Genomic DNA, 12800 nt, shown 5'->3' with positions numbered 1-12800 from the left:
GTAACCGAAGGAATAATAAGTAATCAAGTTTTAGAAATATAATATCTCTTCAAAATGCTTTTCTTTCACGTCTAAATGTTATTGCTATAGTCTGTACACTTACATTTAACTAATCAGTTCCATTTTAATGTGACGTAGTACCTCATTCAAAACCTTTTATAACACTTATTTACTTGGTACTCTCTAAAGTACATCATGCGATGATGAAACACAGAGACAATCAGAATATGACGGTTTCTAAACCATTTGCATTTGACAGTGTGACTAGAAGTTTTAGGTGGCAGCTTATGCTGAAGCTGTTAATTTCCGCAGCCTTGAGAACATTCTTTAGCTAGCTTGCAACAGGAAATTATCTTAGAAGGACCTGAGAGTCATAAACCTGTTATCGAGCGAGGTGGCGCAGTGGTTAGCACACTGGACTCGCATTCTAGAGGACGACGGTTCAATCCCGTCTCTGGCCATCCTGATTTAGGTTTTCCGTGATTTCCCTAAATCGTTTCAGGCGAATGCCGGGATGGTTCCTTTGAAAGGGCACGGCCGATTTCCTTCCCCACCCTTCCCTAACCCGAGCTTGCGCTCCGTCTCTAATGACCTCGTTGTCGACGGGACGTTGAACAACACTAACCTAACCATAAACCTGTTCAGCACTGAAAGCAGTTCCTGAGCTGCTAAAGAACGTGGAAGTCGCAGATCCCATCTGCGCATAGCAGACAAAGGAGAGTGCTTTGCATGTCATGCAACTGCATTATGCGAGACACTAGAAGAAATACTTTTGGCGAGCTGTAGATCTGAAATCCACTTGGAGCTCTCGGAACTCTTCAGACTGCAGGAATGGCCATTGTCTGCGCCAGTACCACACAGGAATGTTCATTTAAATCCGAGGAAGGAGGACTCTGGACTACAATAATTATTTCGACAGAAGGAGAGTTTTCTCACATATGTACCTACGTGCAAAGCTTTTGGCTGACTGGGTTTGTTACGTAGTAGGAGAGATTTTCTTCCCTCTTTCCTATGCCACACCATAACAAAATCCTAGAGAGTAGGAATTTGTTAAATTAGGTTACAAAATTGTTATTGGTCAGTAGACGCAAGATATGTTCCAATTGGCCGACTAGGTTCCTACATTGATAGAACCTGCTTTGATTCAGGAAGTAAGGTGAGAACACTTTCCACAGGGACACCACGGAGTAGAATTGCACCAGTTCGTAGCACAGTATGGCAGAGAAAGGTGTCTCTGGCTTCAGAGAACAGAAATCCAACTGGACTCAGAATTTGCAGCCACTATTGCAGTTTTCTAAGATGTTCATCCTGCCTAAGGGTAGTAAGCAAGAGCCGTCAATGCAATCACAGAGCTGAGGGGGTCATAAAGGTTATATATTTTCATCAGGGTTAATTGCACAGTTTTAACATTTGTAGAAAGCTAGCTGCAGCCATCATACACTAGTGTGAATATTGATGCTGTTGTGGCGTAGCAAGACAGCCTCGCCACGGAAGTAGCCGAAAGGCACGCGTTTAGTACACGCAGGCAAGAGATAGGTCTGTAACAGGATACGTAATGAATGCTATAAAGTAAAGTACGTAGCTTCTGGAATACTTAACTTTAATCCATCCTTGGTACATCGCTATTGACGATATAAGTGAGACTCCATAGATACATGCAATGTTACTAATGGCGCCTTGCTAGGTCGTAGCCATGGACTTAGCTGAAGGCTATTCTAACTATCGGCTCTGCAAATGAGTGAGGCTTCGTCAGTGTGCATCTCTAGCTACGTCGTCCGTACAACTGGGGCGAGTGCTAGTCCGTATCTCGAGACCTGCCTTGTAGTGGCGCTCGGTCTGCGATCACACAGTGGCGACACGCGGGTCCGACATGTACTAATGGACCGCGGCCGATTTAAAACTACCACCTAGCAAGTGTGGTGTCTGGCGGGGACACCACATTTGGCGCAGTCGGTAGGACGCGTTGTTGCTCTTTTTGTCATCGTATCGCTCTCAGCCCCGAGATGGTCGCTCGCCGGATGAGTTGCTCCACGGTCGTCCTCATCGAACCTTGATGTCTTTGCTGCACCCGCCGCATCAGGTTCCTGTGCAGCGGCAGACTTCTGCTTTTGCTCCAGGCGACGTTGTATTCTATCGCAACTATCGAGGTTCACGGCGTTGGCTCGCAGGGCGCATTCTTCGCTGCCTCGGCCGCGCTATGTATTTGGTTTTGGGGGCCTCTGGTGAGGTGCGTCGGCATCTCAATCAGCTGCGCCTCTGTCGTCGCACGGGTTCTGCCGCTCCCCGTCTGCTTTCAGCGACGGTGCGGTCCGGTCAGCGCCCTGGGGACCCATCTACTGGCTCGCCTCATCCCCAGGTGTTACCGACGATGCCTTCCCTTTTGCCCCATGGCGACGCGCCGCCGCCGCCTCCGCCGCCGCCGCCTGTCCTCCAGACGGCGCCGCCCGCAGTGGACGCTTCGCTGCAGCCGCCAAGCGCCTCCCTGGGTCCCGCGCCGCCGATCGCTTCCCGTGACCAGCCGTCCTCCGCCATGGAACTCTTGCCCGCTACGTACCACATGACGTCATCGCACGTCGGATACCCCGACGCAATGGAGGTCGACCCTTCGGCCCCTCCTGTCTCTTTACGGGCGCATACACCGCATGTTGACGTGCACCCTGGACTAGGTTTTCAGGCGTTTCCTAGCTCCCCTCGGACCGAATGGCCGGGTGCGGGTGGCACAGCCTCGCCTGTTGTTAGGCTCCCCACCTCATCGCATACGTCAACATGGGGTCCTCCCCACGGCGGGCGGAAGCCTTATAACACGACCGTTCGCCGATTTGCGGGGGAGGAATGTGGTGTCACCGCCAGACACCACACTTGCTAAGTGGTAGTTTTAAATCGGCCGCGGTCCATTAGTACATGTCGGACCCGCGTGTCGCCACTGTGTGATCGCAGACCGAGCGCCACCACAAGGCTGGTCTCGAGATACGGACTAGCACTCGCCCCAGTTGTACGGACGACTTTGCTAGCAACTACACTGACGAAGCCTCGCTCCTTTGCCGAGCAGATAGAATAGCCTTCAGCTAAGTCCATGGCTACGACCTAGCAAGGCGCCATTAGTAACATTGCATGTATCTATGGAGTCTCACATATATCGTCAATAGCGATGTACCAAGGATGGATTAAAGTTAAGTATTACAGAAGCTACGTACTTTCCTTTATAGCATTCATTACGTATCCTGTTACAGACTTATCTCTTGCCTGCGTGTACTAAACGCGTGCCTTTCGGCTACTTCCGTGGCGTGGCTGTCTTGCTACGCCACAACAGATGCTGTATTTGCTTTTTTTTTAGGTTATTTCTGGAAATAACAAACCACTTTTATAGTCATTAGCCGTATCTGCTACATAGTTCGACATACGCTTTTATTTTCCCACCCACCAGTGCCAAGACTATACTTCATGATTACAATCTCTGTCCATTTATTAAATATTTATATGATTGATTCCGTTCTTGGATCTCTTTATTTTATGTCTTTTAATGATAAATTAATCTGTAGGAATGAAGTTTTCTTAGGTAGTTAGACGAGCCCCTTCATTATATACATGCGTCAGCACGTGGTTCCTCTACTTTTCAAAGTTTTGTGGGTAGTTTTCATTCAATAAGACATCGTCCGTTGCACGATATTGTATCCCGTAGATTTGTACGCTCTCTTGGGGATTTTTCCTTCCCTGTGGGTCATCAAGCATCGTATTTATAACGTCTTATGTGTGTGCTGAACAGCTCAACCGTCACCTCACAGAAGTAGTTTTGTATTTCAAAGTTTAGTATTTCTTTATATAAACAGCTGACTTCGAAATTGCAACACTATGAAAACAGCATGCAACGAATGTTAATTTTGAATCAGATATACTGTGTGTCTACATATACAAATGTTTAACATGAAACCACAAAACGTAGATAGGCGTAACGATATCTACATTCCGTATAGAAGGAAATACTGTGCAGCGACTTTCTCAGCAAAAAATTCCATTTGAATGTCATTTGTTTATGAGAATGTCGTGTTGTGCCTCATATAAAAAGCAGAAACGGCTGCCATAATGCGTCGTAACGCGACAGCATCAGGCACGTCACGTATAGAGACTGCGATTTACTGTTCCGCAATATTGCTGCTCGCATTGGTCGAGAACACACGACTGTCAGGTGAATTTGGAATTTGTGGGTTCGGAACGAGTAAGGTGACGCAATGGTTAATACAGTGGACTCGCATTGTGGAGGACAAGAATTCAAATTGGTATCCTGTCATCCTGACTTATGTTTTCTGTGATTTTCTTAAATCGCTTATCGGAAATTATTCTGAAGAAAGGGACGGTTATTTTCTTACCCAGTTCGAGACTGTGCTTCGTCTCCAGTGACTTCGTTGTTGAGTGAACGATAAACTCTTGTCTTTATAACTTACTTTGCGGGGTTTTCAGGAGGTGAGGCACAGTGAGGCAAAAAACTAATAACAACCGACAACACACACATCATCTGAGACACGAAATGCATAAAGTATGTGGGAAATGTAATTTTAGTAGTTGTAGGTTCAACATAACAGTCATCATTCTACGTTCGTAAGGTTAAATTCAAGAAACTAAAACGCAGTTTAGTCTGGGGTCATAATGACATCAGTGGTAAATTTTAATGTGTTGTAAATATAAAACTAAATGAAACACAACTGGATAAACAGATCCAGAACAATAAAGTAATTTCTAAAGAAAATTATAGTTTTAAAAACAAGGGAGATATATATTTCTAATGTGCTTATGGGATCATTCGTACCGTAGTGGTACTAGGAACGTTGTGCAATGTACTAAACGAACCATGCCTGCATTTAAAAACTAACGCTATCGTTATTGTCAAGGCCTTTATATACACTCATGTAATCTTTATTTATTCCCATTGTTAGGATACTCTTATGTGTAATACACAAATGGAGAGCAGTTTGCTGGAGAAAATGTGCACACCAGTAGGACTTTTCTGATTATATAAAACCACGACCAGGTTTCTGCCCGCAAGGCCATTATTCAGTGGTGTATGTCAGGACGCCTCAAAATTGCTCCATCGTCTGTCCGGTCTGAAAGTCGACCATGGACACACTGGTATCGATTACCACAAACAGACGCGATGCTCAGATCTGAACGCCAGTGAATGCTACTTAAATTCCGATTCGGATATGCTTCTACACCACGTAAGTTTCTTTTGTGTCTAAATTGGTGTCAGCATAAAACTACTAGTTGTAGCCCCACAGCTCAAACGTAACTTCATGTAATTTGTTACATACCATTTGTGTTGACATTCAATATGTAGCCTCTGTCTGAATTTCATCTGTTCTCATCCATCGATACATCGGAGTCAGTCGAACAGTCCTACTAGCTCCTCGCACTGTAGTCATTGTGCAAGGAGCTGTGTCTATCCTAAGGACAAAGGAGAGAGGTCTCGTCATGTCCCGACCAAGAGTCCAATAAGCCATGAATTTTTTTCCTGCAAGTGGTAAGACCACTACTCGCATGTAACATTGAAAATTATCTTTCCTATTTTTCCAGATTTCGCTACGTAGATTAAAAAATGTTTGCAAGTGAACGGCCCTTTTTTTTAAATTTTTGTCTTAATTTGACTTGATGTTCCTGAACACAGATATAAAGCTGCAGAAACGGTAATCCACTGACACTTGTCACTGGCATTGTTTTTATGAGTGTGTCATAGCAGTTTTCGATTACACAAGCAACTCTGTCTTTTTTTTATCTAAAATGATAAAGTGCGGTTTGCACAAAGTTCTTGCACGAACCCTGACGAAAGGACTTTGTACACAGCATTCTAAGGGAAAACAAGGAGCTCCAGTTTCACATCAGATACGAATATCTCTACAGTATTACCTATGGTATAATGAAGAAATGGCTGTGCCACACCAGTGTCGACATTGTGAATCAATACCACTGACGCTAGCGAGGGCTCGCTGCAATCCACAACACGCAGTGAGAGGCATACCAGAGGACCTCACCTCCCTCTCAGCATAGTAGCGACCTCACACTGAGGTCAATATAGCCCCGAGTATGCAAGAGCTCAGGCTATTTCAGGTGACCTCATCTTAAGGAGTCAACATAACAGGTAGGATCAACGAGTTGTTAAAATTTCTGAAATGCCGAAAATTTTACCTCAAGGGAACTTATGCTGACTAGTGTATCACGTCACGTATCGTTAGTATTCCTCAGACAAATAAATTTATAAAAGTTAATTAAATATTCTGTACAATAATGTAATAAAGTGAACTAATATTTCATGAGTTACTGGTCCTATTTTCTACCTCACTGAGCAATCAAAGACCACACTGTTATGGCCAGATGGAAGTAGTGATATCTGGTGACAGTAAATTGCGACGATGATCGGCGTTTAACTGACTTTTATTTCACTCCAGCTGCCTGTATTGCACATTTCTTTTTTTACATTTGTTGGTCCGCTTTTAATCAGTTGTGTTTGAGTTTGTACCATTTTTCACCATCTCAGAGCCTCCACGGGAAATGTCTCTAACCGAAATTACGGAGTTACAAGATCAGATTAGAGATTAGGTTCAGTTTTCGTTCTATAGACCCAAAAATGAGATGATTCTCTTGAGAGTGTAACACGTCAGAAAGTACATCATAAAAAAGCATAGACCATTTGGATATAATACTCATTTCCCTGACATTTTTTCCGGGGATTGTCAAGGTGTGTGAATGCGTTACAGTAAACTGGAACTGCTAATTTTTACAGTACTAATACGCTGTCGGAATGCAACATAAATTGATCATACATACCATACCTAGTCTACGCTGTTATAACTAAGCGCTCTCAAAGCTGGAATCTAACAGACATTTTTACCTACGCTGGTCTGATAGTCGCTGCTAAGACATTCATCTACAGAGTAGAAGGAGTTGCCTACCAAAAAAATTTTCATAGTCTGTTTAAACTGTGCTTTATCCGAAAAAAGTTTTTAATGGTTGCTGGCAATTTATTGAAAATTTGTTTTTCTGAATATTGAACCCCTTTCGGACGAAAGTAAGTAATTTTAGGTCTTTATGCAAATTGTTCTTATTCCTAGTGCTGATACGATGTACTGAGCTACTGATTGGAAATAAAGATATGTTATTTACAACTAATTTCATTACGGAATAAATGTACTGAGAAGCAGTGGTTGGAATACCCAGTTCTTTGAGTAAGTACCTGCATAATGTTATTGAATTTATACCACTAATGAATCTCATTACGCGCTTTTGGGCTCTAAAATGTTTTGCTCGGTTTGAAGAGTTGCCCCGGAACGTGATCCCATATGACGTAACTGAACGAAAGAAAGTAAAGTATACAAGTAGTTTATATTTCTATCTTCTACATCTGACATCATTCGCAATGCAAATACAGACTCATTTCGGCGTTTCGTCAGTTCTGTGGTGTGCCCTTTCCAACTGACTTCATTATTGAGTTGTAATACCAGAAATTTGACACTGTCGACCTCTTCTACCTTCATGTCTTCATATGCTATACAGATGCTGAAAGGAAATCTCTTACTGGTTCAGAGCAGTATGTAGCGAGTCTTTTCAGAGTTTAACGAAAGTGAATCAGCTTTAACCATTTATTAATGTTAATTTACATTTGAATAGCGGCCATTTCTACATCTGGACTATTTATTGCAATGATTGTAATCATATGGAAACAAAACAAACTCAACATCTGGCAATGAAATAGGCGATATGTCATTACCATACACAAGAAAAAGCAGAGGACCCAAGATGGAACTTTGAGGATGATCACATGTAATTAATTTCAATCAGATGAAGACTGATTGCTTACTACACTGGTATTTCGACGCGACATCCTCTGTTTCCTGCTAGTTACATAAGACTGGAACCGCTTTGCTGCACTGCCAGTGGCACCATAATATTGTAATTTACTTAGGAGAATGCTGTGATTCACCCAATCAAAAGCTTTGGACGGGTCACAGAAAATTCCAGTAGCCTCTAAATTATACTTAGAAGGAGAGACAGCATTGGTCGTATTTTTTTGTTTTATTAACTGCAAAATCGATTTTCGGTCACTTAGTGACCATCCTCAGTGCTGTAATATACAATTTAAATTGGTAGGCACTGGTGTCAACAAGCTTAGAGCGATCATATAGTTTATCTGGTCGTGGTGCACAGGATACTCCATGGAGTCGCCAATCAATAGCCTCTAAATTGTTATCTAATGAATTAAGCACATTCTCAATTTACGTGTAAATAGCCTTCTCTACTGGAATCCATAAGGAGTCCAAACTGTGACTTGGACAATGTATTATTTGCGGTCACATGCTTAAGTAGACACTTGAATACGACCTTCTCAAGCATTTTTGCAAAAGTCGACAAAAGTGGAATTGGTCTCTTTATCCTCCTCCTTTATTAAGAGGCTGAACCGCAGCATATTTTAGCTAGTCAGAAAGTACATCATAAAAAACATAGACCATTTGAATATAATACTCATTTCCCTGACATTTTTTCAGGAGATTGTCAAGGTGTGTGAATGCGTTACAGTAAACTGGAACTGCTAATTTTTACAGTATTAATACGCTGTCGGAATGCAACATAAATTGATCATACATACCATACCTAGTCTACGCTGTTATAACTAAGCGCTCTCAAAGCTGGAATCTAACAGACATTTTTACCTACGCTGGTCTGATAGTCGCTGCTAAGACATTCATCTACAGAGTAGAAGGAGTTGCCTACCAAAAAAATTCCCTTACAAGCAAATGTTTTGCTTGTAAGGGATTGATTACACAAATAACTTGAGACAGAACACTAGTCACATGAAGACTCTTTGGTTAACTTCATTGATATCTTGTCATAACTCCTAGGTTACATTATTTTAAGAACTTTATTATGTACACTACTTCTTTCAGAGAAGTGAGCATCATTTCCATGTTACTGAAGTTATGCGTAGAGACATACATTCCATTGCACTGTTTACTGAACCTAATAGCCCCAAGCTGTCAGAAACAGAAACAACTGAACAGAACAGAGGTTTGCAGCACCACACACACTTATTATTAATGACTCATTTATTTTTAGAACTATCTGTTGGCCTTCCTTTCAGGCCCCACCTGTCTCTGTCTTCACTGTCTCCCATACAATTTTTATTCTTTTCCCTGGTGTAATTATCTTTCATGATAAAGCTGCTCAGATTTCTGAATTACTAAATCAGGACGGCCAGACGCGGATTTGAACAGTCGTCATCCAGAATTGAAGACCAGTATCTAACAACTGTGTCATCTTGGTCGGTATAAGAGACCGGAGCAGTGTTCTCCCATACGATTGGTTCTTCCGACAGACCTACTGCATTTGCCTCTAAAACTCTTAACAAAGCGCAGTGAATTACAGTTAGGATGGATGAGAGGTGCTCGCCGTTATCCATGGGATTACGAAATCCCACCAGTATTTTTACGGTCGGAAGTCCTATTTTCTGACATACCACGGCCTTTGACGGCCTTGTTCAATCCTACGAATCTTGCCGCATCCCGAAAAGCGCGAAAATTACAACTTTGGGTCCATATATTATCAGTATGAGTTGTTGTACAGGCCCACTGCAGTGTGAGTTGTTGTACAGGCCCACTAGCGAACATTCGAACCATGATATATAGTCTCGGATACCGGTCTGTACCGATACGGTGTTTGATTTGTCTGAAAAATCACGCTTTCAAATTGATTCCCAGGAAATCGAATGTCAACAAAAAATTTACTCTCGATATTAGGCGTGTTGCTGCAGCAGCTGTTTCTGACGCAGCTCTTCAGGTTGTTGAGCAATACGTGCGCCATGAGTGGCCATGCAATTTGAAAGACATTCCCCACCCAGTGACTCACTCGACACTACTTTTCGTGTCGACAACCGCATTCCGCGCATTCAGGTGTTTTGTTCGGACACAGAGAACGACGATGCACGGCTTGTTGTGATTCCTCAATCCGTAAAGTCCTGTCTTTATAGCATCAGGGTCATTGGGACGTACTTCGCACAAGGAACTCGCCGGTCATTGTTGATCTTGGGAGGGCATGGCCTTAGACTTAGCAAATGACCACCCCTTTACTCCCACACACGATACCGGACACTGGTAGTTTTTCTGTCCTCTTACTGCTCGATGCCACGTATGTCACCTGCAGAATTGTTACACATTCGTAGGCACCAAACCCCAAACAATTCATTCCACCAATTCGGAGAAAGTTTAAGCTGCAGGATGAACTCTTTCACAATGTCTTTAGCAAGAAATAGCGTTGGGGAAGTGTAGTCATTACCAAAGCGATCTGACGCTCGTCATATCTAATCTACTGTTCTGCTGGGTTACTGCTGCGCCACCTAAACCAGCTGCGCCGCACGTACGAGTATGCCAGTTATTCAGAGACAGAATGTTTGTCCACAGGTCCAGTACGTCGCTGGGGTTCTCACCTGCAGTCGTAGCCGTTTCGCAGCCTGTCGCGGCCACCACTCATCTGAATGTTCGTATGGAGTCGAGGCGATGTCGCCACTGCTGTTGCCGTCACCGGCGCCGACTTCCGATGTCCGTGGACGAGCCTACCCGGATTTCAGTCACACCGCTCTAGAGGTCCCCTCACCGGCCAGCCGACAACAGCGTCAGCGTCTCTCGATGCCAGGGTGCACCATGCGTGTGATTTTTCGGCAAGTGTTTCCGGATGCCCGCACGCATCATACCAGCGTGCTGGAGCCACAGTAACCTTCCATGCCTCCTCATCTGCGTTCGCATTCCGTCCTCACCCCCACATTCTTCACGTACGTCTGCCCTACAAGACTTATGGTACGGATGTCTGAGGGGAGAGAGTAGGAATGTGCTACCGTCCAGAGATCGTGGTGTCACACATCAAAATCGATAATGAGAATCGATAGCATACACATTAACGAGGGTCGCTGCAATCCGCAAAAACCAATGGGAAGCACGCAGAACACTCACCTCTCACTCATAATAGCAGTACCCTGACGCTAAGGCCAATATAGTGTCGAGCATGCAAGAGCTCAGCCGAGTTCTTGTATCACAGTATTGAACCAACGAGTTGGCAAAGTTTCTGTTGAATTTGTACTATTGTAACGCCGAACGTTGTACCTCAAGATATCAGTTTGCCAACTAGCGTATCAATTGATATTTTGCTACTTTGAAAGTTGTAAAATATCCAGTACTCCTGTGGTGAAGAAGTGTGTCGAAGTTAAGTAAATCTTTTATTAATTTTCGAAACACAGTGCGCGCAAGAAAAAGGATGTTAGTAAATCTCCTAAATTCATATGATCTGATGCAGCTGTGTTTTTTTCCAACTAGGGTGCAGGGGAACAGTAGCACAGCCATAGACAATGTTTTTATTCATCCATTACTAGACGGACATTCTGTTAGTAAAAGGCTGAATGGCCTTTCAGACCATGATGCACAAATTTTAACATTAAAAGGCTATTGTACTCAAACTAATGTCATTTAATCACCAACTATTTAGGAAAGTTAATCCAGCAGCAATAAAGTGTTTTTTAAACACTGTCAAGGAACAAGAGTAGCAAGATGTTTATATTTCCGATAACTTACGTAATAAATACAATGCTTTCCTCAACACATTTCCCTTGCTCTTTGGGAGTAGCTTTCCGTTAGAACGTTCTAAACGGGGTACTAGTAGTAATATGCAGCCCGGGTGAAGGACTGTTGGGATAAGGATATCTTGTAGAACAAAGTGGGAATTATCTCAAAATGTTAGAAGTAGTCACAATCAAGCTACAGTAGCCCATTACGAATAGTATTGTAAGGTGCTTAAAAATGTTGTTAGAAAGGCAGAGTATGTGGTATGCAAATAGAATAGCTAATTCACAGGATAAAATTAAAACGATATGATCAGTTATGAACAAATTGTCTGGTCAGCAGCACAAGGTCGACGATATAAAGTCAGTTCGTAGTAAAGGTATTTCTGTTATTAATAAATCAAGTATATGTACAGTATTTAACTATCATTTTCTGGGCACTGCTGATAAATTACATAAAAATTTAGTTTCTACAGGGATATTGATATCGGAAATACTCCTCAGTGATAAAAACAAGGGGGAGATTGAGTCGATAATTAAATCATTGTAGACTGAGGACTCTCATGGTTATGACGGAGTGCCTAGCAGAATATTAAAGCACTGTGCTGCAGATGTTAGCCCTGTATTTAGCCATATTTGTAATTTATTTAGGAATGGTCAGTTTCCTGAACGATTAAAGTACTGTGTAGTAAAGCCGCCTTATGAAATTTGAGAAAGGGTAATGTAGATAATTTTAGACCTATTTCTATGCCATCAGAGTTTGCAAAAGCTATTGAAAAGGCTGTGTATGTAAGGATATTCAATCATTTTATATCACACGATTTGCTATCAAATGTACAATTCGACTTTAGAAGTCGTTTAACAACTGAAAATACTATATTCTCTTTTCGGGATAAACAATAGGTTTCGAACGCTAGGCTTTTTTTTTTTTGGTTTAAATAAGGCGTCTTATTGTATTGATCACAAAATATTGCTCCAGAAGTTGGACAATTACAGAATACGGGTAATAGCCCAGAACTGGTTCAGCTCCTTCTTTAGCAATAGACAGCAAAAGGTCATTATTCACAATGTTGAGAATGGCTGTGATATGGGGTCTGAGTGGGTTACGGTGAAGTGGGGGGTGCCCCAAGGGATCAGTGTTGGGGCCACTCCTGTCTGTTATTTATACAAATGATATGCCCTCTAGTATTTAGGGTAACTCTAAAATATTTCTTTT

General features: G+C 42.6%; 1 non-coding gene across 1 annotated transcript; it reads left to right on the top strand.

Moving 5' to 3' along the window:
* Positions 1-388: 388 nt before the first annotated feature.
* Trnaa-cgc (transfer RNA alanine (anticodon CGC)) lies at positions 389-461 on the top strand. The gene has a single exon. It is a non-coding gene; the product is annotated as a tRNA-Ala (tRNA).
* The last annotated feature ends 12339 nt before the right edge of the window (positions 462-12800 follow it).

Source organism: Schistocerca serialis, chromosome 8, assembly GCF_023864345.2.
Source record: "Schistocerca serialis cubense isolate TAMUIC-IGC-003099 chromosome 8, iqSchSeri2.2, whole genome shotgun sequence".
Taxonomy (NCBI): domain Eukaryota; kingdom Metazoa; phylum Arthropoda; class Insecta; order Orthoptera; family Acrididae; genus Schistocerca; species Schistocerca serialis.
Note: the sequence above shows the minus strand (reverse complement) of the source record. Positions and strands in the feature narration are given on the sequence as shown.